Source organism: Protomyctophum bolini, assembly GCF_963924005.1.
Source record: "Protomyctophum bolini genome assembly, chromosome: 15".
Lineage (NCBI taxonomy): Eukaryota > Metazoa > Chordata > Actinopteri > Myctophiformes > Myctophidae > Protomyctophum > Protomyctophum bolini.
The window spans coordinates 3,746,357-3,770,860 of NC_137876.1; the positions used below are offsets into that span (position 1 = coordinate 3,746,357).

General features: G+C 41.7%; 1 pseudogene across 1 annotated transcript in view; it reads left to right on the forward strand.

Moving 5' to 3' along the window:
• Nucleotides 1-24,504, forward strand: part of LOC308329132 (gamma-aminobutyric acid receptor subunit rho-2-like) — an 88,615-nt pseudogene that overhangs the window by 14,268 nt on the left and 49,843 nt on the right. Inside the window, exon 3 of the transcript in view lies at nt 19,286-19,353. The product of the transcript in view is annotated as a gamma-aminobutyric acid receptor subunit rho-2-like (transcript). The remainder of the gene's footprint in view (nt 1-19,285; nt 19,354-24,504) is intronic.

Sequence of the window (24,504 nt, forward strand, 5' to 3'; positions counted from 1 at the left end):
GGACAAACCTCGCCAGGAAAAAGAAAATGATTGAGAACTTTTACAAAGCCTTTTTTTGAAAAGCAACAGTAATATATTTCTTTGGGTATGTGTCTGGCCATCTCTTCACTCACACCAGGTGGGCCTCTCAAGTTTCATAAGGTTTAGAAGCGCCTGCTGTCATGGATGGAGGGATGAATGGCCATCATGTGTTAAGTCTAGTCCGCTCACTCAGATCAGCTAACACAGTGTGACCAGATTTGATTGAGAGCCTGCCATCGAGCAACCTACATCTTTTCACCAGAGGAGAAAAACTGAATTTATAAATTTTTTTATCCAAAATGAGTTCACAGCACAGACGGACTCTTCACATAACTAGAGCATGTCTGTAATTGACGTGTAAATATGAAAAAAATGCTTAAACATGTATAGCTAGGTGTAATGTTAGAGACCACAGAAGCAGAGACAAAATGTTTTTATATTAAATGTATTATAGAGCATGTTTAAGTCATCTGGTACTCCTTAAACCAAGCTAGTCACTTTGGTGAATTTCTGATTCAGATTCAGATTCAGATACCTTTATTTGCCATTTGTGTATACACACATAGGAATTTGCTTTGACATAACATGAGTGCATTCAATTATATTTTCTCAGATAGACAGACATAAGACAACACCGTGCAGGGAAATAAATATAAAGTGCAGGGTTATACAGTAGTTCAGAGTGCATCAAATGTTGCCGTGTCACTAGGAGGAGGCAGGGGTGGAAGGGAAGCCAGGGTCATTGAGCAGCCTGGCAGCTGAGATGGGAAAAACTTTGTCTGTGGTGGGCTTTATTCGTAGCCTTCGGCAGCCGCAACCTTCTCCCAGAGAAGAACAACTACCATGACATCCTGACACTCTTTGTCATACTGTCATACTGTCATACAGACAGTAGCTTCTTTTTTCTTTTCTTTTTTATAACCGCGAATATGTGCCAATAGATATTACAGGCTTTCACACCAATTCGCAGGGCTGGTCAGAAGCTCATAAAACTGCCAAAATGGACAAACCTCGCCAGGAAAAAGAAAATGATTGAGAACTTTTACAAAGCCTTTTTTTGAAAAGCAACAGTAATATATTTCTTTGGGTATGTGTCTGGCCATCTCTTCACTCACACCAGGTGGGCCTCTCAAGTTTCATAAGGTTTAGAAGCGCCAGCTGTCATGGATGGAGGGATGAATGGCCATCATGTGTTAAGTCTAGTCTGCTCACTCAGATCAGCTAACACAGTGTGACCAGATTTGATTGAGAGCCTGCCATCGAGCAACCTACATCTTTTCACCAGAGGAGAAAAACTGAATTCATTCATTTTTTTTATCCAAAATGAGTTCACAGCACAGACGGACTCTACACATAACTAGAGCTTGTCTGAAATTGACGTGTAAATATGAAATAAATGCTTAAACATGTAGCTAGGTGTAATGTTAGAGACCACAGAAGCAGAGACAAAATGTTTTTATAATCGTCATGTTTTTTGTTGTTTCTTTTACACTAAACCCAAGCGTTTAGGTTCTAAGCACTTATTTGTAACACTTTTGAAACGTGTTTAGATTATAGAGCATGTTTAAGTCATCTGGTACTCCTTAAACCAGGCTAGTCACTTTGGTGAATTTCTGATTCTGATTCAGATTCAGATACCTTTATTTGCCATTTGTGTATACACAACACATACGGTAGGAATTTGCTTTGACATAACATGAGTGCATTCAATTATCTTTTCACAAATAGACAGACATAAGACAACACCGGGAAGGGAATAAATATAAAGTGCAGGGTTATACAGTAGTTCAGAGTGCATCAAATGTTGCCCGTGGTGGAAGGGAAGCCAGGGTCATTGAGCAGCCTGGCAGCTGAGATGGGAAAAACTTTGTCTGTGGTGGGCTTTATTCGTAGCCTTCGGCAGCCGCAACCTTCTCCCAGAGAAGAACAACTACCATGACATCCTGACACTCTTTGATGTTGTGGACAACATCCTGCATAACTAAATTCAGGACATGTGCGGTGCAGTGTTGTAGACAGACACTAGTTCTGTCCGCCTCGGCAGGTTCTGTGTTCTGTCGCTGGGTCGGCGGCAGGTTTCAATGGCAGGCTGGCATCGCTGTTGCCAGCCTGGGTGTTCTTATTGCTAGTGGTGGTTTCATTGTGAACAAATAGCCTAAGCAGATGCTTTGCTTTAAAAATATAAGGTTTTTCTTAATTTCATGAAGAAAAACATATTTTTCATTTCCTGAAAAATGATCATTTTGGAGTTATGCGGTTCCCTCCCGACAGCAGAGATATAGTGTTTAGATTAATTATAGGTTCTTGGTTCTCCTACAGTAAGATCCTAGATAATTATTTCTCTGCGTTTGATGTATTACTTTGTGTGCACCACTGCACCTTGCTGACTGTACTCTGGATTGATGCCAAATGCCTGAATCAGGGGTGGGCAACTTTGACGACGGAGAGGGCTTCAACACTCTTTTTTCTATATTCTAATTGAAATCTTGATTATGTTTTTGCTATTTTTTAATTGGAAGCCTTTAATTATACTTGTGTAAGTGTTGAGCAATGAGCTACTAATTTAGACTGAAGTAATTAAAGTGGGTCCTGTTGTTTGCATGTTGTGGAATTGTAAACAGCTGAAACCAATATTATATCAGTACTCAGTATTCTGACATTAACCTGAGTGCCACATTGAGTGAAGGTGGTGGGCCGCATGTGGCCCCCGGGCCACCCCTGGCCTAAATTGTAAATTCTAGGCTGCAATCCACACACAGGTTTGTTGTTGTTGTTATTATTGAGCGTTGAACAGCAGTACGCAGCCACATCCCTTCAAAAAATACACCTCTGCAATTTGGTAAATCGATTGGCCTGCATGCCCGTCACAGAGGAGACAGAATAAGCTTTCACATATCAATACGATCTAACAACGCTTCAACCACACTTCAACGTTGTCAGGACAGCTTCTCCACTTAGCCCATTTTGGGCGGGAACCCCTTTGGGTGTTTTAAGCATCGCGTCATACTTTAGCTATTGAAAAATAGCAGATCTACAAGCTCGTAGCGCGGCACCGAGTGCCGCGCTACGAGCTTTGTAGGTCTGCTATTTTTTGAAAATCTCTGAATATATATTATTTCAGAGCGAACGTTTTTAAACTCCTATCTTTGCTTCTGGTGAGGGTCCCTGGAACAACATATTTTCAGATGGGGGGTCGGCGGCATATTACATATATTTGTGGTGGTCCTTGACATGAAAACGTTTGAGAACCACTGACATTAGAAACATATGGCCTTTCTGTGTGGAGTTTGCATGTTCTCCCCGTGTCCCCTAGGGTAGGTACCCTCACAAAAACATGCAGTAATCCTGGTCTCTAAACTGCCTCCCCCTGGCCAGCCGGGGCGCCTGATGGAGGGGAAAGGAACTGGTTGGAATAACGTGTTCCTTCCACGCGCTACGTCCAACCAGGGAAACTCCCCCCTGTCAAGTGTAAAGGAGCAACTTGGACACTCAGGCATGAAGGGAGCATGAGTTAAGTCCGTTGCTCTCCCCAGGTTGGCGGAGGGTGTGTAGAGCCCAGGATCACAGTAGATGATTGGCACAGGGGTGAAAAACGGGTTACAAAATCGTGGGATAAAGAATATATATATAAAAAAAAAAGAAACATAGTTTTTTCAAGAAAACTGTCCGGATTTAGAAGACATTTGTAGAATCGTCCTCAGTTCTAAATGGGTTAGGGCCCATTTTCTGAGCGGCCGCTGAATCTGTAACGTCGATTTGCACTTATAACGGTGCTTACATTATGTGCAACAAAGATGGAGCACACAGAGGGGGGCCGGTGAGGGTCGATGAGGAGGAGATGATAAGTTTTGAATTGTGCTCCTTGATGTGCGATTTGAACGCAGAGGTTTCAAATCAAATCAAATCAAAACAAAACAAAACGGAACTGCAATTTGTATGAGGACACAGATCAAAGGGTTATCTCTCCCTCAGACAGACAGACAGACTGTTCAGGAAAACAGTGGGGCTGGCTGAGTCAAGAGTATACCCACCCCCCCAAATAATCATATTTGTACTGCCTGGGGACCCCCAATTGCCCTGACAAGCACTTGGCAATTGTAGGAATTGTATTGGCATTATGTTTAGTTTGACTCAGTTCCACACATAAGGCTATACATGTTGTGAAAAATATCTGAACTACAAGCTCACAACGGCATTGTGTTCTTGTAGATACAGTAGGTTATTTTCTAATGGTTACCTCTTTTTTATACGCAATGGCATTAAAAGCCGTTTAAATGTCCTTAACATGAAACATTGAAATGTACGTGTATACAGATATGAGGTGAGGGGTGAGGGGACTTATAGGACTGAGTTGAGCTGATTAGGACCACTGGCAGAGCCTGACGACCAGAGCCTTTTGTGGTGCTTCTGGAGAACCGTGGGTCCGACCGACTCGATACCGGGAACTGCACTCCCTGCGGGGGTGTGGAACGCGTTTGTTGAATGTGAAGTCGGTGGGTCAAACGGTTCACGTGTTACGTGCATTACAACCGTACAGGCGCACACACAGAGACGTACTGTATACGTGGCGCATTTATAGTTATAGATTTGGAAAAACAACATGAAGTCCAATAAGTCCGCGGCCAAGCGTGTAATCCTCTCTCAGCTCACCTCAGCTCTGCACAGAAACAAGCCAGAGGCTGTATTATGGATATATAGCGCGTTGCTAAGTACAGTAAACACTCTAGGGTCACAACCTGTACCTGCAGGTTCTATTCAAGGCTTTGTCTTGTTCAAGAATAGTTGTTCCGTATCAGATCACCGTTGCTATAAGTGCTAGCAGATGTTGGTGTGTCTGGTCTTTCTTTTAACACCATCTTATATATGAACTTTTCCCTGTGGGGTGGATATGGATAAGAAGTGGGCAGATGGTTGAGAGGGGCCTGCAAAATCCTCTATAAATAAAACATTGACTTGACTTGACTTGACAATGTGATCCTATAGCAACCAATTAACTTCCAGCCCATGTGGGGTACAGGCTTTAGTTCCGACATACTATACTATTGATCCGAAACCTCAATCCCTAACCTAACCATAACCGCAAGCACGGGAGCAGCGCATGTCGGACCTTCGCATTTTCGCATCGCATCACATGTTCCCCGTGCTTCGGACCTTCGGTGTGTCGGAAAAGCGTGCGCACCCCGCCCATGTGGCCTCCATAGCATTTCAAACCCTATATATCCAAGGCTAGTGGAATAGTATATCTCACCAGGACCACAGCGCTGAATGTGAACCAGATAAGTGGGTATAGGATAAAAAGGCCTTTTTGCCTCAAGCAAGAGACTCTTCCCTGCTTTTATATTCAGGAGGCGTAGAGACTCAAAGTAACCATCAACAGCGGAGGGCTTTTCATAAAAAAAATTATCATGAAAAATTGTATGCCATTGCACGCAGCACGCAGTACCAGGCTAGCTCAGTGGTCTTGTGGTTAGAGTGTCCGCCATGAGACTGGGAGGTCGTGGTTAGAATCCCCGGCCGGGTCATACCAAAGACTGTAAAAATGGGACCCAGTGCCTCCCTGCTTGACACTCAGCATCAAGGGTTGGATTGGGGGGTAAGTCCCTGTGACATACTAGTGTCATGTCCAGGGGGTGTACTTGTACATCAAGCTGCCTCACGCTACAGAAACAGGAGATAGGCTCCTGCCCTATGGGCCTCATGGCTCGGCAAGGCTACTTACTTATTCCACGCAGTCTGTCGTATCCCCACAGAACTGTATCTGCATGCTCCATCCATTTCCCTAACCCACAGACTAAATGCACTGTGCCCCATTTGCGTTATACCGTTAACTCCCAGAGAAAGCAACTTGACTTGGGGGCATGTTCTGTATGTTATCAATTTGTACCGTTGTATAACAACATGTAGTACAGCATCCTGTGAGCAGAGGCGTCTGGGAGAAATGTGAGGCCCTGTGCGATATGTCCGGGGGGAACATTCTTTAATTAATGAATTAATTAATACTTTTGCCTTCACTTTCCTACAAATATTATGCCAGGTTCTCATCTCCAATGAGTAAGACATTGACATGCACTGCCTAATTTAGCAGCTTAACAGTGTGAATGCAGAGATTGTGGTTCTCCACATTGTTATTTTATTTGTTGTAAGGAAGCTATAGTTAACATGACATGAGTCATGTTGTCAAGCAAGCTGTCACACAGGAGGGGTCTCTGGGGCTGACACTGTCTGAGGATCTATATGAGCAATTTAACTTGTCTATGTATTACTCTACAACGAATACCAATGGAACACAAACCTGTTGCCCTGATCGTAACTGATATAATCAGAAACCACCACCCAACCAGTCTGCCCTGCATTGCAGCTCAAATGACTGGTTATAAAAGTAAAATGAACAGCTGCTTGTGTTGCTGTTATTTGTTATAAATATTTAGTATCACATTTGCTTGATTGCCTGCAGACAGTTTGTGATTGATCAAAATTCGGCCCAACCGACCGCAGCTTAAATAGGTGAAAATCAATGACAGGTTATTATAAAAATATGAATGTTTAATATAATGTTTACTCAGAGTGAGTTGTGGTGTTGTTGAATTGAATTGAGTATTTGTATTGACATGTTTTTATCGAACGCCAACATGGATAAGTGGGCAGATGGCTGAGAGGGGCCTGCAAATCCACTAATAAATAAAACATTGACTTGACTTGACAATGTGATCCGAAGCAACCAATTAACTTCTAGCCCATGTGGCCAGAAATAAGAAACATCTGTTATTATAATCAAACATTATATTTGATTATATGCAAGGTTGCCATGTCCGCGTATTCTAAGCAACTTTGGGCTTCTTTTTTTTGTAAAGTTGCTTGTAAATATTGCGCTTTTATTTTATTTTATTCTTGTTTTTTTAGTTGCTTACTGGGGCAAGTTGGGCTTGCTTGCTATTTTCATTTAAACTCTCAAATATATCTTCATAATTATGATTGAAAACCCTAATTATGAGAACCGTAATCATCCGTAATTATGAAAACCTGCTAAGCAGTGATGGAAGAAGTATCGTATTCAAAAGTATACAAAAGTATCAGCATCAACATTTTACGTAGAAGTAGAAGTATTGAAAATGGGAAGTACTCCAGTTGAATTGAATTGAGTATTTGAATTGGCATCGAACGCCAAAATGGATATGAAAAACAGAAAAGACAGCATTACTAAACACTCTCAACACTCTCAACCTTATAGCGGAGTAGAAAATGCCACCCACCGACTGTACTACAGCCAGTTTCAATGATTTGTCTTGACTGAAGCAGATAGTTTTTCCTGCATGGTAATTGTGTTGCTAAGTGATCGCTCAGTGGTTTTGTATGTGCGGTCTTGACCTTCTCTCTGTGAGACCAATTACCTTACCTACCTTATCCACTTCGTGCCTTGTGGCACATAAGGCCTTCACAGAGCGCTTCCACCCTTCACGGTCAGCTGCTGCCATCCTCACTTCAGTCCATGACCTCCATCCTGCCTCTTGTCTCTCCTTCTCAACGGTACGCCTCCAGGTGGTCTTTGGTCTTCCCTTTCCTTCGTTTCCCTTCTGGTGCCCATGTGTTAATGCTATGTTGCAGTCATTGTTGTGGTCCTGTCGTAGTACGTGTCCGATCATCTTCCATCTACGCAGCTTCACTTCCTCACTCAGAGGCGGCTTCATCTCAGCTCTTTCTAGCAGCTCTTTGGTGCTGATGTGAGACCAATAATGGTTCTAAACCTTTTAAATATCAGGGCCCGGTTCACGGCCCTGACTTTCTGACAACGAGCACTAGGAAATTAGGAATGTAGGTTTTGAGCCACAGCTTAAAGGAGAGTTCCGCGCTAGCCATTTTTACTGAATTCTGTTGATGTGTATATTTAAAAAAATATATAGATATACTGGATATAACCCTAACGGGTCCATTTGGTTCCATTTGTACACTCTCAGAGTTAAACTACAATGTGCTGTGAATCCAAACCCCTTGTCAAGGACTTCATAAACCTCACTGATTTCTTTATTCTAATTCAGTCTGTCTGTAACAAATGAAAAGGGACACTTTCTGGTCCTCATCCTATCTAAAGGACTCGAAATAAGCATATCTGACATCTGTGCCCTCTTGGGGGCCTTAGCTATGTTTCACCAGTTTCAAATGAAAAGGGCCTCCACCCTCAGGGGGGCCTCCGAGCTACGACTAACTGCCAGACATCATTCAACCCCCCACCACACGTGGCCCTCTCTCACACTCTCTCTCTCTCTCTCTCTCTCTCTCTCTCACTCTCACACACTCACACACACACACACACACACACACACATTCGCTGCCTTGGTCTCCCACGATGTTAAAGTTACACCTATTTCCTTTTAATAACCTGCAGGGTAAAATGTGCAGCATTGGGTAGTAAATGGGAGACACTTTATTGTGAAGGGACGACAGGATGAGGAGAGGTGTTGTTGTTGCTGCGTAATTGTCCAGAGTAATGGCTGCTGCAAGCGATATTGAACAGTCAAAACTATGTGTCAATACACCTGTATCAACAGAATAATGATGTCATAGGTATATATGGGGGCCTCATTTGGTCATGAAACGGGACCTCCAGATCCCTAAGGCCGCCCCTGATCATTTCACCATTATATGCACTGCAACGATTCCTTGACCCATTCTGACCGGGAACCCGTTTTGGTGTTAGCATCATGTTATGCTTCAGCTATTGAAAAATAGCAGATCTACAAGCTCATAGCGCGCCACCGAGTGGCGCGATACGAGCTTGTAGGTCTGCTATTTTTGAAAAATCGAAGAACGACTGACATTTATAGAATCTGATCTCCGGTCAGAATGGGTTATAATCAGACCAGTGTGTGTCCTAGTGGAAACCTCGTATGAATCTGATCTCAGGTCAGAATGGGTTAACTAGTCCATCTCTATATAAGCCCACTGACCGACTGCGCCGTAACGCGCGCTGTCAATCGGTCAAACCACATCTCCATTCTCCCATACAGTATATTCAGTGACACTGCCCCCTATAGCTCTGCATCAGACACTAATGACACTCCCACTGCGGAGATGCTCCTCGTGAATTGGAACTCAACATGCACTCACATTTTAGACGGCATCTCCTCTCAGGCTAAAACGCACTAAAGCACTTTCTGAGCCACGGCTGAACGACACCACTATAGAGCTCTCAGGCGGCTCCTCCAGGCCAGCTGAGAGACGTTGAAATAACCCATTTTAGACCTGACAGTATTCTGGGGGAAAAAGAAAAAATGTTTTCTATGTGAGTGGTCCTCAAACTATTTCATGTCAAGGACCCCCCTGGAATTATATGTAATTGGCCGCCGACCCCCATCTGAAAATATGTTGTTCCAGGGACCACCCCCCCCCCCAGAAGCAAAGATTTGAGTTACAAAGGTTGGCTCTGAAAGAATATATATTCAAAGATTTGCGGCCACATTTTCACGATTTTACTAAAATAGCATACCTATACAAGTTCATAGCGCGGCACCGAGTGCCGCGCTATGAGCTTGTAGATCTGCAATTTCCCAACAGCTAAAGCATGACACAATGCTTAAAACACCAAAAGGGTTTCCCGTCCAGAATGGAATGAAGATACTAGAACTACGTGACTGCCTCGCTCGCCACATATTATGAAAGATCCTTAAATGCTGCTAAATCAGCCTCTATATCTGCTACTGTCTCTAACAACAACAGCCACAGACCCCCAGGTGATCTTTAACATTTTTAATTATCTTATTAATCCCTGTGATGTCTCTCCTCTCACCCTTTGCAATAATTTCCAAGCATTTCTTTCTTCTTTTTCTTTTTGAAAATGCATAGTGCATACCACCCCCTGCATCTCTACCCTTCCCTGCTAACTGTCGACCATTTCACACAGGTATCTCTCTCCTCTCTCTCTGACATCTGTCATATATCTCCGGCCCACAAACTGCCCCACAGACAGCATCAAACTCTGATGGTCTGGCGCTGGCTCTGTATGGAGGCTGTTTAGTGGCTGGCATATTATGATATATGATATGATACAGTACTTTATTGTCAGTTCACACTGAAATGTGTCTTGCAACCCAGCAGCCAAGTATGCAGAACACATATACACACATTTGACATAAACACAAAGAACAAGACAATTTACACACATAAAGACATGAAGACAAGAGCAATATCCACGGCTTAGATTATCCTGTGGCTATACTATAATACAACTCCTGATTGAACCTCAAGGTCGACTGGTGGACAAAGGACCTCTTTAGTCTGACTTTATTGTATATGCTGGTATACGCCATATCTCCTTCCTGAAGGCAGCAACCTATATTCTCCATATACAACACATGCATAGTATTAGAGGTGATATCCCTTGCTATAACCTTAGGATGCTGTTATCATACGTGGATGTATAAAGTTTCTGAAGTTGTTGTCCAACAATCTTTGAACTCTGTTAACCCATTCTGACCGGGAACCCATTTGGTGTCAGCATCATGTTATGCTTTAGCTATTTAAAAATAGCAGATCTACAAGCTCATAGCGCGCCACCGAGTGGCGCGCTACGAGCTTGTAGGTCTGCTATTTTTTTGAAAAATCGAAGAACGACTGAGATTTTTAGAATCTGATCTCAGGTCAGAATGGGTTCATCAGACCAGTGTGTGTCCAGTGGAAACCTCGTATGAATCTGATCTCAGGTCAGAATATTAACCGTTGAAATGAAGTGGTGTGAAAGTCATTAGCTTCCATAAGAAAACAAACACTGAAGTAAAGTACAGATATGCCACTACTGTAAATCACACTAGTTCATATTCCGTATGTTCGGGAAAGTTTGCATCAATCATTATTTTGTCCCAACTGATGTAGTAGACTGATTTTTAATCCAGTCTCGATGCCGGGCATGGAATTTAATTAAATATGCCATCAGATAACGTGTCGGATGAACATTTTTAAGCACTGCCTGTTTACCCAAAACATCACCCTTGCAGCCCTGCTGTCTTGTTAGCGTCTGCCATTTTAATGAGCATCTCCAGAGTGTGTACATGTGTACCTTGGCAGGGACACAGCCCGGCGTCCAGCAGGCAATACGTGATTAGGTCGGAAACCGCTTGTCCAAACAAAACATCTGTCGGAGTCAACTATTCTATAATGAGTTTGCAAAACTTTGATTGTGTTACTAATTGTGAAAACATTTGCCAATGCAACTATAGTGAAGTCTCAATGTGTTTACTTTGGGAGGCTGTCAGAACAAGGAGGTCAACGACAGGTCTCCTCCAGGTCTGCTCAAGAGGGGGCGCAACAACGCAAGCGTGTTGCACGAAACCAGCACGCAACGCAACAAATTAACGGGACCGCGCTCACGTAAACACGCTTGCGTTGTCGCACCGCTTGCGTTGTCCTCCGCGAAAAAAGCAGGTCTCATTGGAAACTAACTACTGCTCAAGAGGGGGCGCAAGAACGGCTGTAAACGCTCGTGTAACCGTTTAAACTTGGATTTTCTTGGCCGATCCTATAAGTTTTGAATTAGTGTAAAACTATTTTGGCCCTTTACTGTTTGGATTCATTGTGCAGAAAAGGGTATAAGAAGCGTTCCTTGTGGAAACTGTTTCTGAACCGCGGTGGGAGGGGCCCAGGGTGTGACCTCATCTCGGAGCTACAGAATGAGCGTATAGGGAGAGGGCACTTTGAGCCCTGCCTCTATTGTTGACAAAGCGCCCTGAGTTGCAACTGTAATTGGATTGTTGCTATTTCACCTGGACACCAAATCCCCCCCAAGCCTGAACGCTTGAAATGAGACATTCTGCTACAACGGGCACTTTTACTTTTGGTACTTTAAGTACATTTTGAGGCCAATACTTTTTTCACGTTTACTCAAGTAGATTTTGAACTCCCGGACTTTTACTTGTAACAGAGTAAAGTTCTACATGGCAATATTGATAGGTTTTTTCCACCACTGGTAGAAGACGACATGGCGTGGCTTGCATTTTTTTTGGTTCATTTGTTTATTTGGATCCCCATTAGCTACTACCTTAGTAGCAGCTACTCTTCCTGGGGTCCACACATAAAATACATTACAATTACATCATATTAAATGCATTTTACAAGACTGTAAGAAAAACAGTTAAATACAACTAAATATAAAACAAGTGATTAATAAATATAACATCGCAACCATGAATACAATTTCAGTTTGAGTAGCCTACCGTTACAGTATGAAAGATTTTGAAATATGAAAGATTTACTTCCCCTTGAATGTCAGCCGAAGGGAGGTTGTGTACAGAGCTCATATACCTCCCCTTGAATGTCAGCCGAAGGGAGGTTGTGTACAGAGCTCATATACCTCCCCTGTCAGTCAGACCTTAGAGCAAAGAGCAGAGGGAAATATATCCACTTCACAATCCATCAGGTGTTATTTTCTTCTGAGCACAGCAGAACTGTGACTGACAAACAAACAACCATAAACCCCACCACGACCTTTCGCACATATAAGTAGAATGTATACGTCTCAAATGTGCTTTGGGTTATTAGAGTTCTCAAATTCTAGTCCAGTAGAGCCCAGTTATGGCCAGGCCTTAATAAAATAACTCTAAATACAATAACTCGATGTAAAACTCAATGTAAAACTCTTAATAAAATAAGTCAATGTAAAACTCAATGTAAAACTCTTAATACAATAACTCAATGGGAAAAAGAAAACAGTTAAAGAAAAAGAAAAATAAAGCTTAACTAACGACGTGTCACTAAGTATTATCAAAGGTAATGTTTTGGCATTCTGTATACACGTTGGCTTGGCCTTCTGTACACAACATTGGAAACATTGTTTTTTCCCCCAAAGTCGTGAAGCCTAATTTGACGTTTGAAACAAATAAATAACAAATAAGTCAGTGCAAGTGTGTCCAAAAAAACATTGTTAATTTAATGCACTTTAGCTTTCTAGGGAAGTGCACGCCTGTTGCTGAACCAGCTCACAAACCAGCAGCTCATTGCTTTAACCCATTTAGGGTTAAGAATGCCTTCTAAATCATGACAGTTTTCTGAAAAAACCTCATGTTTCTATAGATATTAGTGGTTCACAAATGATTTAATGTCAAGGACCCCCAGAGATTTTATGAAATTGGCTACCGATCCCCATCTGAAAATATGTTCTTCCAGGGACTCCTGAGAAGCCAAGTTTTTTTTAGTTAAAAACATTCGCTCTGAAAGAATAATATATATTCAAAGATTTGCGCCTCATTTTTACGATTTTTCTAAAAATAGCAGACCTACAAGCTCGTAGCGTGGCACTCGGTGCCGCACTATGAGCTTGTAGATCTGCTATTTTTCAACAACTAAAGCATGACATAATGCTTAAAACACCAAAAGGGGGTTCCCGCCCATGGCTTAATCTGCGTCTATCGTAGCTAAACCCCAGATCAGTTTTCTACTCTGGGGAAAAAACATCTCCAGAACTAAAGAAAAAAAATGATTTATTATTTTTTCCGCGCTACTGGTTAGGGGCTAGGTTTAAGTGATTCGTCTCTCCTTTTTTCTCACCCACAACCGCCTCTTATAAATGTACACAGAAAGTCTGCCACAAATATCTCTGGGCATGTTCCGTTTCATAGATCCTGCACCGCACGAAGGCTAAGAGTTCCCCCCTGAGGAAATGTTCACTAAACCTAAACCCACGTATACTGCAGAGGATCCCCAGATCACCCAAGTGCAACGTTAGAAGGATTCCCAAAAGATAGGAGGATTTCTAGGAGGCCCTGTATATGCGATGATGCGATGCTGTAGAATTTAGATGTAGAATTAGTCTGTTCTAAATTAAACGCGTTTGTTTATTAACCCATTTAGAGCTGAGGACGATTCTACAAATGCCTTCTAAATCCTGACAGTTTTCTGCCAGTGGTTCTCAAACATTTTCATGTCAAGGACCCCCAAAAATATATGAAATTGACCCGCCGACCCCCCATCTGAAAATATGTTGTTCCAGAGACCACCACCCCAGAAGCAAAGATTTGAGTTGAAAACGTTCGCTCTGAAAGAATATATATATTCCAAATCGTTAAAATGTGGCTCAAATCTTTCCAAAGATTCTCATGATTTAGAAAACATTTATTTAAAATTTCGACGTCAGGCCTGAATGGGGTTAAGGTTAATTTAATGCTATCAAATTGGACTTTTCTGTCTGGATGTATTTGGGCTGGCAAGGACAGAAAGACAGAAAAGTAGTTTTCTTTGCACACTCGGTAGGCGCTCCCGCTAGCTCTGGTCCATAGCCTTCCTGCTTCGATTCTGCGAATTTCTGCCCTGCTTGTATTGGTGAGTAGGTCAAACGTTCGTGAGATTTCCACTAAAGAGGAGAGGCTGATCTGATTTCGATTTGAGATTTAAACCGGTAAGTCGCATAGCCTTACTGCAGGGCAGAAATTTGCAGAATCGAAGCAGGAAGGCTATGGACCAGAGCTAGTTCCCGCATAACTTCCGGGTATGATGATGATGTCACATGCACACCCTCTATATACAGTAGGCATTCTTTGGAGGGGAAATAAATGAACCTATGACAAATTGTAAGAGAAACTGTTTTAGTCTAATCGTCGTCTTTCATGAAATAGGTGATTTCTCAATGTCCCACCATTGATATTATTTTGGTGTTTTAACTAGACATTATGTTATAATTTAGCTATTGAAAAATAGCAGATCTACAAGCTCGTAGCGCGCCACTCGGTGGCTTGTACTGTAGGTCTGCTATTTTTTTTAAATCAAGAAAATATTTATTTCAGAAAACTGGAGGATTTAGAAGAATTCTTTTAAATGTTGAGGTCAGGCCTAAATGGGTCAATGCCTTCTAAGTCGGTAGTTTCACACTTACAAAAAATGTTCCAAAAATAGCAGGTGTATAAGCTTGCACTCTGAAGCTTGTATATCTGCTACTTTTGAACAGGCAACGCACAGATGGTTTTAATGGCGCTTACGCAATCATTTATGCACGTTTTCTTGTCTAATTTCCACACAGAAAGTTCAGTACTGTCCACCATCAGTGGACAGTATACTTGTGCGCTTGTGCAAAAGTTATGTTATCTATCTTTCTATGTTATGCATTGCATGCACTGCTTTCAACTGCTTTCCCATTCTGGAGAATGGTGTTTTGTATGTGACGCATGCCGTGTGAAATAGGTATTCCAGACATATAGGAGGATGCTAAGAGGCCATTCATTGCTTTAGAAGCACATACAGTAGGATGATTCAGTTGTACATTACACTTAAAACCTGGCACAGAGTAGCTCTAAACACTAGACTGATGCGTAATGGCAGCATTTTGGCAGTATATTCGAGTCTGCCAGCGATAACGACCTGGGCTAATTAGCCTTTACGCAACCTGCAGCGTTATGAATACAGTGTTCTAAAATGCAATGTTCCTTTACTGTACATAAAAGAAACATGCTTTTTGTGCACATTAAAGGTTCAAAGGCGTTTCAGATCTGTGGCGAACAAAAGCTCTCAGTTTTTTTTTGTTATTGTCATTCCGTACAAGTACAGAACGAAATGTGTTATCCAGGACCAGGTTGGAAAAAATAAAAAAAATAAAATCATAAAATGTTCAAGCTATTAGCTACTATTAGCTATTATTATGGTTGGTGGACATTGTAAAGACATTTGTTTTCGCTTAAAGGCCATGCAACCTCAGGTCGTCCAATGATCCCTGGGTCGGCGGTTCGAATCCCGGCTCCTCCTCCTGTCTACATGTCGAAGTGTCCTTGTGGGCAAGAAGACACTGAACCCCAAATTGCTCCCGATGTGCTGGTTGGTGCCTTGCATGGCTTCCGCCGCAATCGGTGTATGAATGTGTGTGTGAATGGGTGAATGTAATGCACAATCTATGTAAAGCGCCTTGGATAAAGGCGCTATATAAATGCACCATTTACCATTTACCAGTCCAGTGTGACAATGACACACTGGACTGGCTTGCTGCAACAGAGTTGAAGGTCTAAAAAAGGACATACGACAGAAGAAGCTACTATTATTAGCTACTATTACAATAGCACCGTTGCTGTATACTAATTATCTCGACAGGAGTGAAATAAACATGTCAATGCTGCAACAGATTTAATTACAAGAATAAATTAGTTAATTTGAAGATGAAGTGTTTACAGATCATTAATAGCTTGGAATTCTGCCCGTGCCACATTGGAAAGGGTGTTAACGACAATGTTGAGGTACTTTGACTTTCCATGACTTTTTACAATTTACTTTATTCTTCTACTCCAGTAGAAAAATACAAGTGGGTACAAGTAGGTCAGATTGGTGCCTCTGGGTGGGCAATGTCTGTTTGTTTTACTCCACTACATTTATTGTGGCAGCTTTAGTTAGTAAATTAAGTTGCAGATAAGATTTAGATTATTAATAATCAATCAGATTATGAATCAATACTCAAATGTTTGGATGTGATGCGTTGTGAGCTTGTGGATCAGCTATTTTCACGTGAGTTTGTGGATTAGCTATTTTCATGTGAGCTTTTGGATCAGCTATTTTCAAATAGTCCAAAAATATTAACGTTGAATATAGAGGTTGCATTATGAGTTTCTAGAACGGCTCTTTTTTGCTGCTGTTGCTCTATTTTTGTGTGACACTGTAGTATGATGAAAAAATGTAATAAAACAATAAAACGTTATACTGTATATGGAAATACAAGGTGTCTCCATATACAGCAACGTTAATATTCTACACAGTTGAGTTTAAGCGAAAGGCACTGAGGCGTTCGCTTACACACTTGAAACCTTTGTTGGAAGTGACATCGCCCAAGCACAATTCCGTGAGATAATCACAGCTATTGTTTCCATCGAGCCGTTTCCATTCGTCTGTATAAAAATAAAAGGCTGGATGAAATGGAGCATAAATGTCATCTTTTTTCCATAATTATGTCTATCATTGTCCTCTGTTAACACTTGTTTTTGCTAAGGCCGTGTGTAGCCGTGCTGGGAATCAAAACCACGGGGTGCTAAGATTCAAGATTGCTTTATTATTTGTCATTCTTTCCAACTGCAGCTGCAGAAAAAAACAAAAACAAATTACGTTTCTCCTATAGTTAAAAGACAACACAGGCTCATACAATAATAAAATATCAAGCTGCAAGACAATACTCTGAATATAAATAAGTCCTAAAAAACTACAGGAATCCATACAAAAAGATAAATAGAATAAGAAAAACATTTAAAACTGAACATTTCACTGTACTGTACTTCAGCACCTTGGAGAGCTCATATACCTATAGCATTGTTACACTTCAGCACCCTGGAGAGCTCCTATAGCATTGTTACACTTCAGCACCTTGGAGAGCTAATATAGTGTTGATACACTTCAGCACCTTGGAGAGCTACTATAGCATTGTTACACTTCAGCCCCTTGGAGAGCTCCTATAGCATTGTTACACTTCAGCACCTTGGAGAGCTACTATAGTGTTGTTACCCTTCAGCACCTTGGAGAGCTACTATAGCATTGTTACACTTCAGCCCCTTGGAGAGCTACTATAGCATTGTTACACTTCAGCACCTTGGAGAGCTGCTATAGCATTGTTACACTTCAGCCCCTTGGAGAGCTGCTATAGCATTGTTACACTTCAGCATTTATTGTTATTTTTATACCAATAGTTTTGTAGTTGTATTCAAGTACATTTTGATTTCCGTAATTTGTAATAGAGTAGCCTATTTCTACATTGCAGTATTGATACTTTTACTTAAGTAAAACAAAAATGAAGTACTTTTTTCCCCCCACCAACACTGGCACTTCATGCTATTGTTGCTCATGTGATTGAAGAATAATCCCAAAGCGTCGTCATGTTAACAGTAGAGATCCATCACATACAGTACAGATCCCATCACATACAGTAGAGATCTCATCAAATACAGTCAGTCCCACATCTCAATGGCTCGGGGAGCTATAATCTAGCATTTAGCATTAATCTCCTTGGATTACAGACTGCACATGTATAGATGAGTGATGTAAAGTGGTGCAAATCGCTTGAAAATCTTATCCATGCGGACCGCTATCATGTGACGTGTGTGTGTGTGTGTGTGTGTGTGTGTGTGTGTGTGTGTAATGACCAAAGTGGATGACATCATTGCTGTCAGGAAGCTCCCTCACATGTTTATTTTTTACTAAACGTAGCAGATTTAACTCATTCTGGGTTTGTGTTTTAAGCATTATGTTATACTTTAGCTATTAACAAAATAGCAGATCTACAAGCTTGTAGGTCTGCTATTTTTTTGAAAAATCGTGCAAATGTTCAAGAGACTATAAGACTAAAACTAAAATCTAAATTTACTGCCAAAAACAGCAGTGAAATTGAGAGACTCGTTCACCAGGTCTGACTATTACTGAAGAAGTATAAAATGAGTTATATATCAATTGATTTCCCTAAAGGGAACGGCAGTAATATCATCAGCAGGCAGTCGTAGGAACGGCACTTACAAAATTGCAATTACAAACCACCAATGGAAAAAATATATATATGCTAAATAGTAAAAAGATATGTTATGTTAAGCCCCAGGAAATTAAATTCACAATTATTATTCATGAATTACAAACTATACACGGTATCAAAGGAGCAACTCATGATAAAGACTGTTCCGGTAAATGAAGATTATGTATGGACTTACAGTATGTGTGTATAATGTATGTTAGTTGTTTGTGTTATTTGGTGTATCTGTGAGTCATGTTTCAGTTTGTGAAAAAATGGAAAAAATGAAATGATTGAAAGAAAGGTATGCCCATATGATGATGACCACGGATATGCTCTAAAAGTGTGAGAAACATATTTTCATATTACGAGGTCTTTAACCTGTGCTATATACACACATGCACATGCACACACACACACACACACACACGCACACGCACACGCGCACACACACACACACACACACACACACACACACACGCACACTTGAAACATGGAGTTTGTGAGTCGAGAGGCCGATAATGGAATTACTGTCTGTATGTAAGGTTCTGAGGTCATGGGGTCATTACTGTCCGTATGTAGGGGTCAGAGGTCAGACGGTCATTACTGTCCGTATGTAGGGGTCAGAGGTCAGACGGTCATTACTGTCCGTATGTAGGGGTCAGAGGTCAGACGGTCATTACTGTCCGTATGTAGGGGTCAGAGGTCAAGTATCACGTTTTAAAGCAGTGATGCTGAAGAGCGGCTTTTCTACAGACATAACAGGATTATAACCAAAAAAAAGAACAATACAATAAAACACAACGTCTTTCTTTTTCTTCTTTCTAGGTCCAGCTATTCCCGTAGGAGTGGACGTCCAGGTGGAGAGTTTGGACAGCATCTCTGAAGTGGACATGGTACGTTCTAAAATGACCACTACAGGCTGACAGGCTGTGTTGTTTTTGGCAGAAAAGTTGGGTGAGTGATGAACAATCACTTCCCGACACAGATCTTTCCTAGAATGTTTGGAAGGACACGAGATCCAGTAGAAGTCATTTTACACTTAGTTGCATGCTGAAAATAGCCGATCTACAAGCTCACAACGTGTCGTAACGCAGCGTTGTGGGCTTGTAGATCGGCTATTTTCAGCATGCAACTAAGTGTAAAATGACTTCTACTGGATCTCGTGTCCTTCCAAACATTCTAGGAAAGATCTGTGTCGGGAAGTGATTGTTCATCACTCACCCAACACCGCTGAAGTGCCCTTGAGCAAAGTTAATAGCTACTATACCCTGGGTAAATAAAGGACACAAAAACAACAAAAAACATAATGTAAGCTAAAAGCTATTTAGCTTCATTGGCCCCAGAGGAGAAAGTCGGGACATTAGTCAGAAGTAAAGATATTGACAGTAACGGTGACAGACCCCAGAGGAGAAAGTCAGAACTAAAGATATTAACAGATATTGACAGTAACGGTGACAGACTATTCCAGAGACATAACGGCAGGGTGTTTTACATGACTCCTCATAGCTAACTGTCGAGAGTGTGTGTGTGTGTGTGTGTGTGTGTGTGTGTGTGTGTGTGTGTGTGTGTGTATACGAAGTTAGGAAGCTAGCTTGTAGCTCTGCTATTTTTTTTAAATAGTGAAAATGTGGCGCAAATTTGGAATATACAGTATATTCTCTCAGAGCGAACATTTTTCACTCAAATATTTGCTTCTGAGGTCCCTGAAACAACATATTTTCAGATTGGGGGTTGGAGGCCTATTTACATATATATAATTGTTGGGTGTCCTTGACATGAAATAGTTTGAGAACCACTGACATAGAAACATGGGATTTTCTGAAAACTGTCAGGAATTGTCCTCAGGTCTAAATGGGTTAACCCATTCTGGACGGGAACCCCTTTTCGTGTTATGTTATGCTTTAGCTATTGAAAAATAGCAGATCTACAAGCTCGTAGCGCGCCACTCGGTGGCGAGCTTGTAGTTCTGCTATTTATTTTTTTATCGAAGAACGACTGACATAGAAACATAGCTTTTTGACCTGACAGAAAACTGTCAGGTCAAAATGGGTTAACACCTTGAGAGCTGCGCCCTCCAGTGGTCTATAATGGTACCTCGGCGTCATGCTTTCACATCAACATCAAGTTCTGTGTGTGTCACACACGCTTCACAAAGACGAACACACGCTTCACAAAGTCTAAACAGAAAGCAGCTGGCCATGTTGTTTATCTTTCGCCAGACATGGTATATTATGTCGGCCACAGTAGGATCACAAATCCCTATTCTCATCTGAACGCCGGATGGATTTGACAAAAAGACGGATTTTGTAGTATTTTTCAGAGAAAACAAAAAATAAATCCTAATGAGTTGGATTCCAATGGGGTGTGCGTGTGCGTATTTGGGCCTTGTGCCTGGAGGGACATGGCAACCTGCCTAGCAACCGTCCTGGGCGCAGTAGAGGTATGTGTTTGGCTTCTGCTGGTGGATTTTGATATAAGGCGATTACACCCGCGTATTAATATGGCGCCGCCGCGGGTTCGGCTATTTTAACCACTTTTAACCATTAACCCATTAACCATTCACCCAACACCGCTGAAGTGCCCTTGAGCAAAGTTAATAGCTACTATACCCTGGGTAAATAAAGGACACAAAAACATAATGTAAGCTAAAATCTATTTAGCTTCATTGACCCCAGAGGAGAAAGTTGGGACATTAGTCAGAACTAAAGATATTGACAGTAACGGTGACAGACTATTCCAGAGACATAACACCAGGGTGTTACCAGGGGTGTTTTACATGACTCGGTTAGACATCAACGTCTTCCTCATCTTTGCCTCCAGTAATGGGGTTTGAGTACTATATTCTCACCCCAGCAAGTTGTTCGCTGCTGCCATCTAGTCTGGAAAACCAGAGCGTTGGTTCTTGATCCAGAAGGCTCATAATAAACTGTTTAACCCATTTTAGACCTGAGGACGATTCTACAAATGTCTTCTAAATCCTGACAGTTTTCTGAGAAACCTCATGTTTCTGTGTCAGTCGTTCTCAAACATTTTCATGTCAAGGACACCCCAAATATATATATGTAATCGGCCGCCGACCCCCATCTGAAAATATGTGGTTCCAAGGGACCCCCCCGCCCCAGAAGTAAAGATTTGAGTAAAAAAAAAAAACGTTCTGATATATTCAAAGGTTTGCGCCACATTTTCACGATTTTTCAAAAATAGCAGACCTACAAGCTCATAGCGCGGCACTCTGTGCCGCGCTATGAGCTTTTAGATCTGCTATTTTTCAATAGCTATAAAGTACCAAATGGGGTTCCCGCCTAGAATGGGTAAAATTAACGCTGCATGAATAGCAGGCAGCATGAATATAGAGTATAATTGTTAGAGAGCATTCATAACTCATAACTTGAGGAACATGGTTGACCTAGAGATCCATTATGACACCTGACACCTTATCAGCAGTGGTGTCACGCTCTGTCCTTGAGAAAGTCACTCACTATAATATATCTTTTATCCCACGATTTTGTAACCCATTTTTCACCCCTGTGTCAATCATCTAATGTGATCCTGGGCTCTACACACCCTCCACCAACCTAGTCCCCATATATGGGGGACAAGGGGAGAGCAACGGACTTGAACTCATGCTTCCTTCATGCCTGAGTGTCCAAGTTGCTCCTTTACACCTGACAGGGGGGAGTTTCCCTGGTTGGACGTATAGCGCGTGGAAGGAACACGTTATTCCAACCAGTTCCTTTCCCCTCCATCAGGCGCCCCGGCTGGCCAGGGGGAGGCAGTTTAGAGACCAGGATTTGAGAAAGTCATTCACGCCCTTATTTCATCACACCTCGACTACTGCAACTCCATTTAATTCAATTAAATTCAAACTTTATTAAGACACTCACAGGGGGTTTCCATATAGGGAGGGCGGAGCACATAAAACATAAAAACACCAAAGTAAACAAACTATAAATAAACCAGTAAGACGCGCAAACGCGGGAAGCGAACGCAGCTGAGACCCTGCAGATCATGTCTGTCTGTCTGTGTGTCTGTCCCGCTGTTACTGTATATGTGGACCTGGCCCCTTTTGTGCCCATATATGGAGCTGAGTGATTGCTGATGCAACACACTCCATATTTGGATAGCGGGACAGACGGACAGACAGACAGACACACAGACAGACACACAGACATGATCTGCTAGGTCTCATAGTAAGTGCTCACTGCGTTCGCAACAAACAAACAAACAGGGTGGACTTATCTCTGTACATATACAGGCTAGAACGCCAGTGGCTCCACAGCCTTAGATGATAGTCTAACAGAGCTCTTTGCAGGGTTAGAAAGTGATGCAATTATGCTGTTCTCAGAGTCTGTTAACCTGCACATGATGAGGTTTCGTAGCACAGCAGGGCAAGTGGGTACATTTATTTTTCTCCGGCCTTAACAAAAAAGCAATTTCCCGTCTACAACTCAACCCATACTAGCTGCAGGCCTTCACTGGTTGCCTGTGGGCTCCAGGTGCGATTTTAAAACTTCTCCATATCACTTATAAATAAAGCCTTAAACGGAATGGCCCCTAAATACTGTATATACTTGATATGCTCTCCCCGCACAAACCGAAACGAACGCACCCTTAGATCATCAGATAAGGCCCTAGGACTAATTTTATTTCCTGTTATTGATTACGGTGATATCATTTATCAGAATACTACTGAAGCTCATCTCCATTCATTAAACTATTGTACACAAGTACAATAGTATCTGTAGATTTGTCTTGATGAGTCCCTACCAGACACACCACTGTGTCATGTATGGCATCTTAACCCATTCTGACCGGGAACCCATTTTGTTGCCAGCATCATGTTATGCTTTAGCTATTGAAAAATAGCAGATCTACAAGCTCATAGCGCGCCACCGAGTGGCGCGCTACGAGCTTGTAGGTCTGCTATTTTTGAAAAATCGAAGAACGACTGACATTTTTAGAATCTGATCTCAGGTCAGAATGGGTTCATCAGACCAGTGTGTGTCCAGTGGAAACTTCGAATGAATCTGATCTCAGGTCAGAATGGGTTAAACTATTGTACACAAGTACCATAGTATCTATAGATTTGTCTTGATGAGTCCCTACCAGACACACCACTGTGTCACGTATGGTACCTTATATTGGCTAACTCCTCAAACGAGGAGGCAATTCCACTCATGGTTGCTTTTCATTTTTAAGTGCATTTACTTTAATTATCCATCATATTTAACCCATTCTGACCTGAGATCAGATTCATACGAGGTTTCCACTGGACACACACTGGTCTGATGAACCCATTCTGACCTGAGATCAGATTCTAAAAATGTCAGTCGTTCTTCGATTTTTCAAAAATAGCAGACCTACAAGCTCGTAGCGCGCCACTCGGTGGCGCGCTACGAGCTTGTAGATCTGCTATTTTTCAATAGCTAAAGCATAACATGATGCTAACACCAAAACGGGTTCCCGGTCAGAATGGGTTAAAACAGTTATTAGTCACACATAACTCTAGATAATGATACCCTCTTAGACATATAGTCACACATAACTCTAGATAATGATACCCTCTTAGACATACTCAACAACTTTATTTTTCTGTACCCACAACATCTAGTGAGATCGGGAGACGTGCTTTTCATTTTAAAGCTTCGTCTGACTGGAACAACTTGTCTGCTTCTTTGAGATCAATTACGTCATTTAATATCTTCAAGGCTTCTTTGCTTGTAGACCTGAAACCCATTTGTACTTGTCTTTGATTTTTGGAGAGAGGTGTGTACTTTAATGCTTAATTATTATTTTCATTATTAGTAACTATTAGTATTTTGTTAGGTGTTTCAGTGCAGTTGCTTCTGGTCTTGATGTAGTGTTTGGAGAGCATCTATGTTTTGTTGATGTTGTCAGTGTATTGTTCTGTGTCGACATGTTTAATGTACTGTATTGTGTTGTCTATGTACTGTATTTATTGTGTTGTGCCCGAGGACCCCCTCTAAAACCAGATGATAAACCTCAAGGGGCTATCCTCTAAAGGAAATACAATTTAAATATAT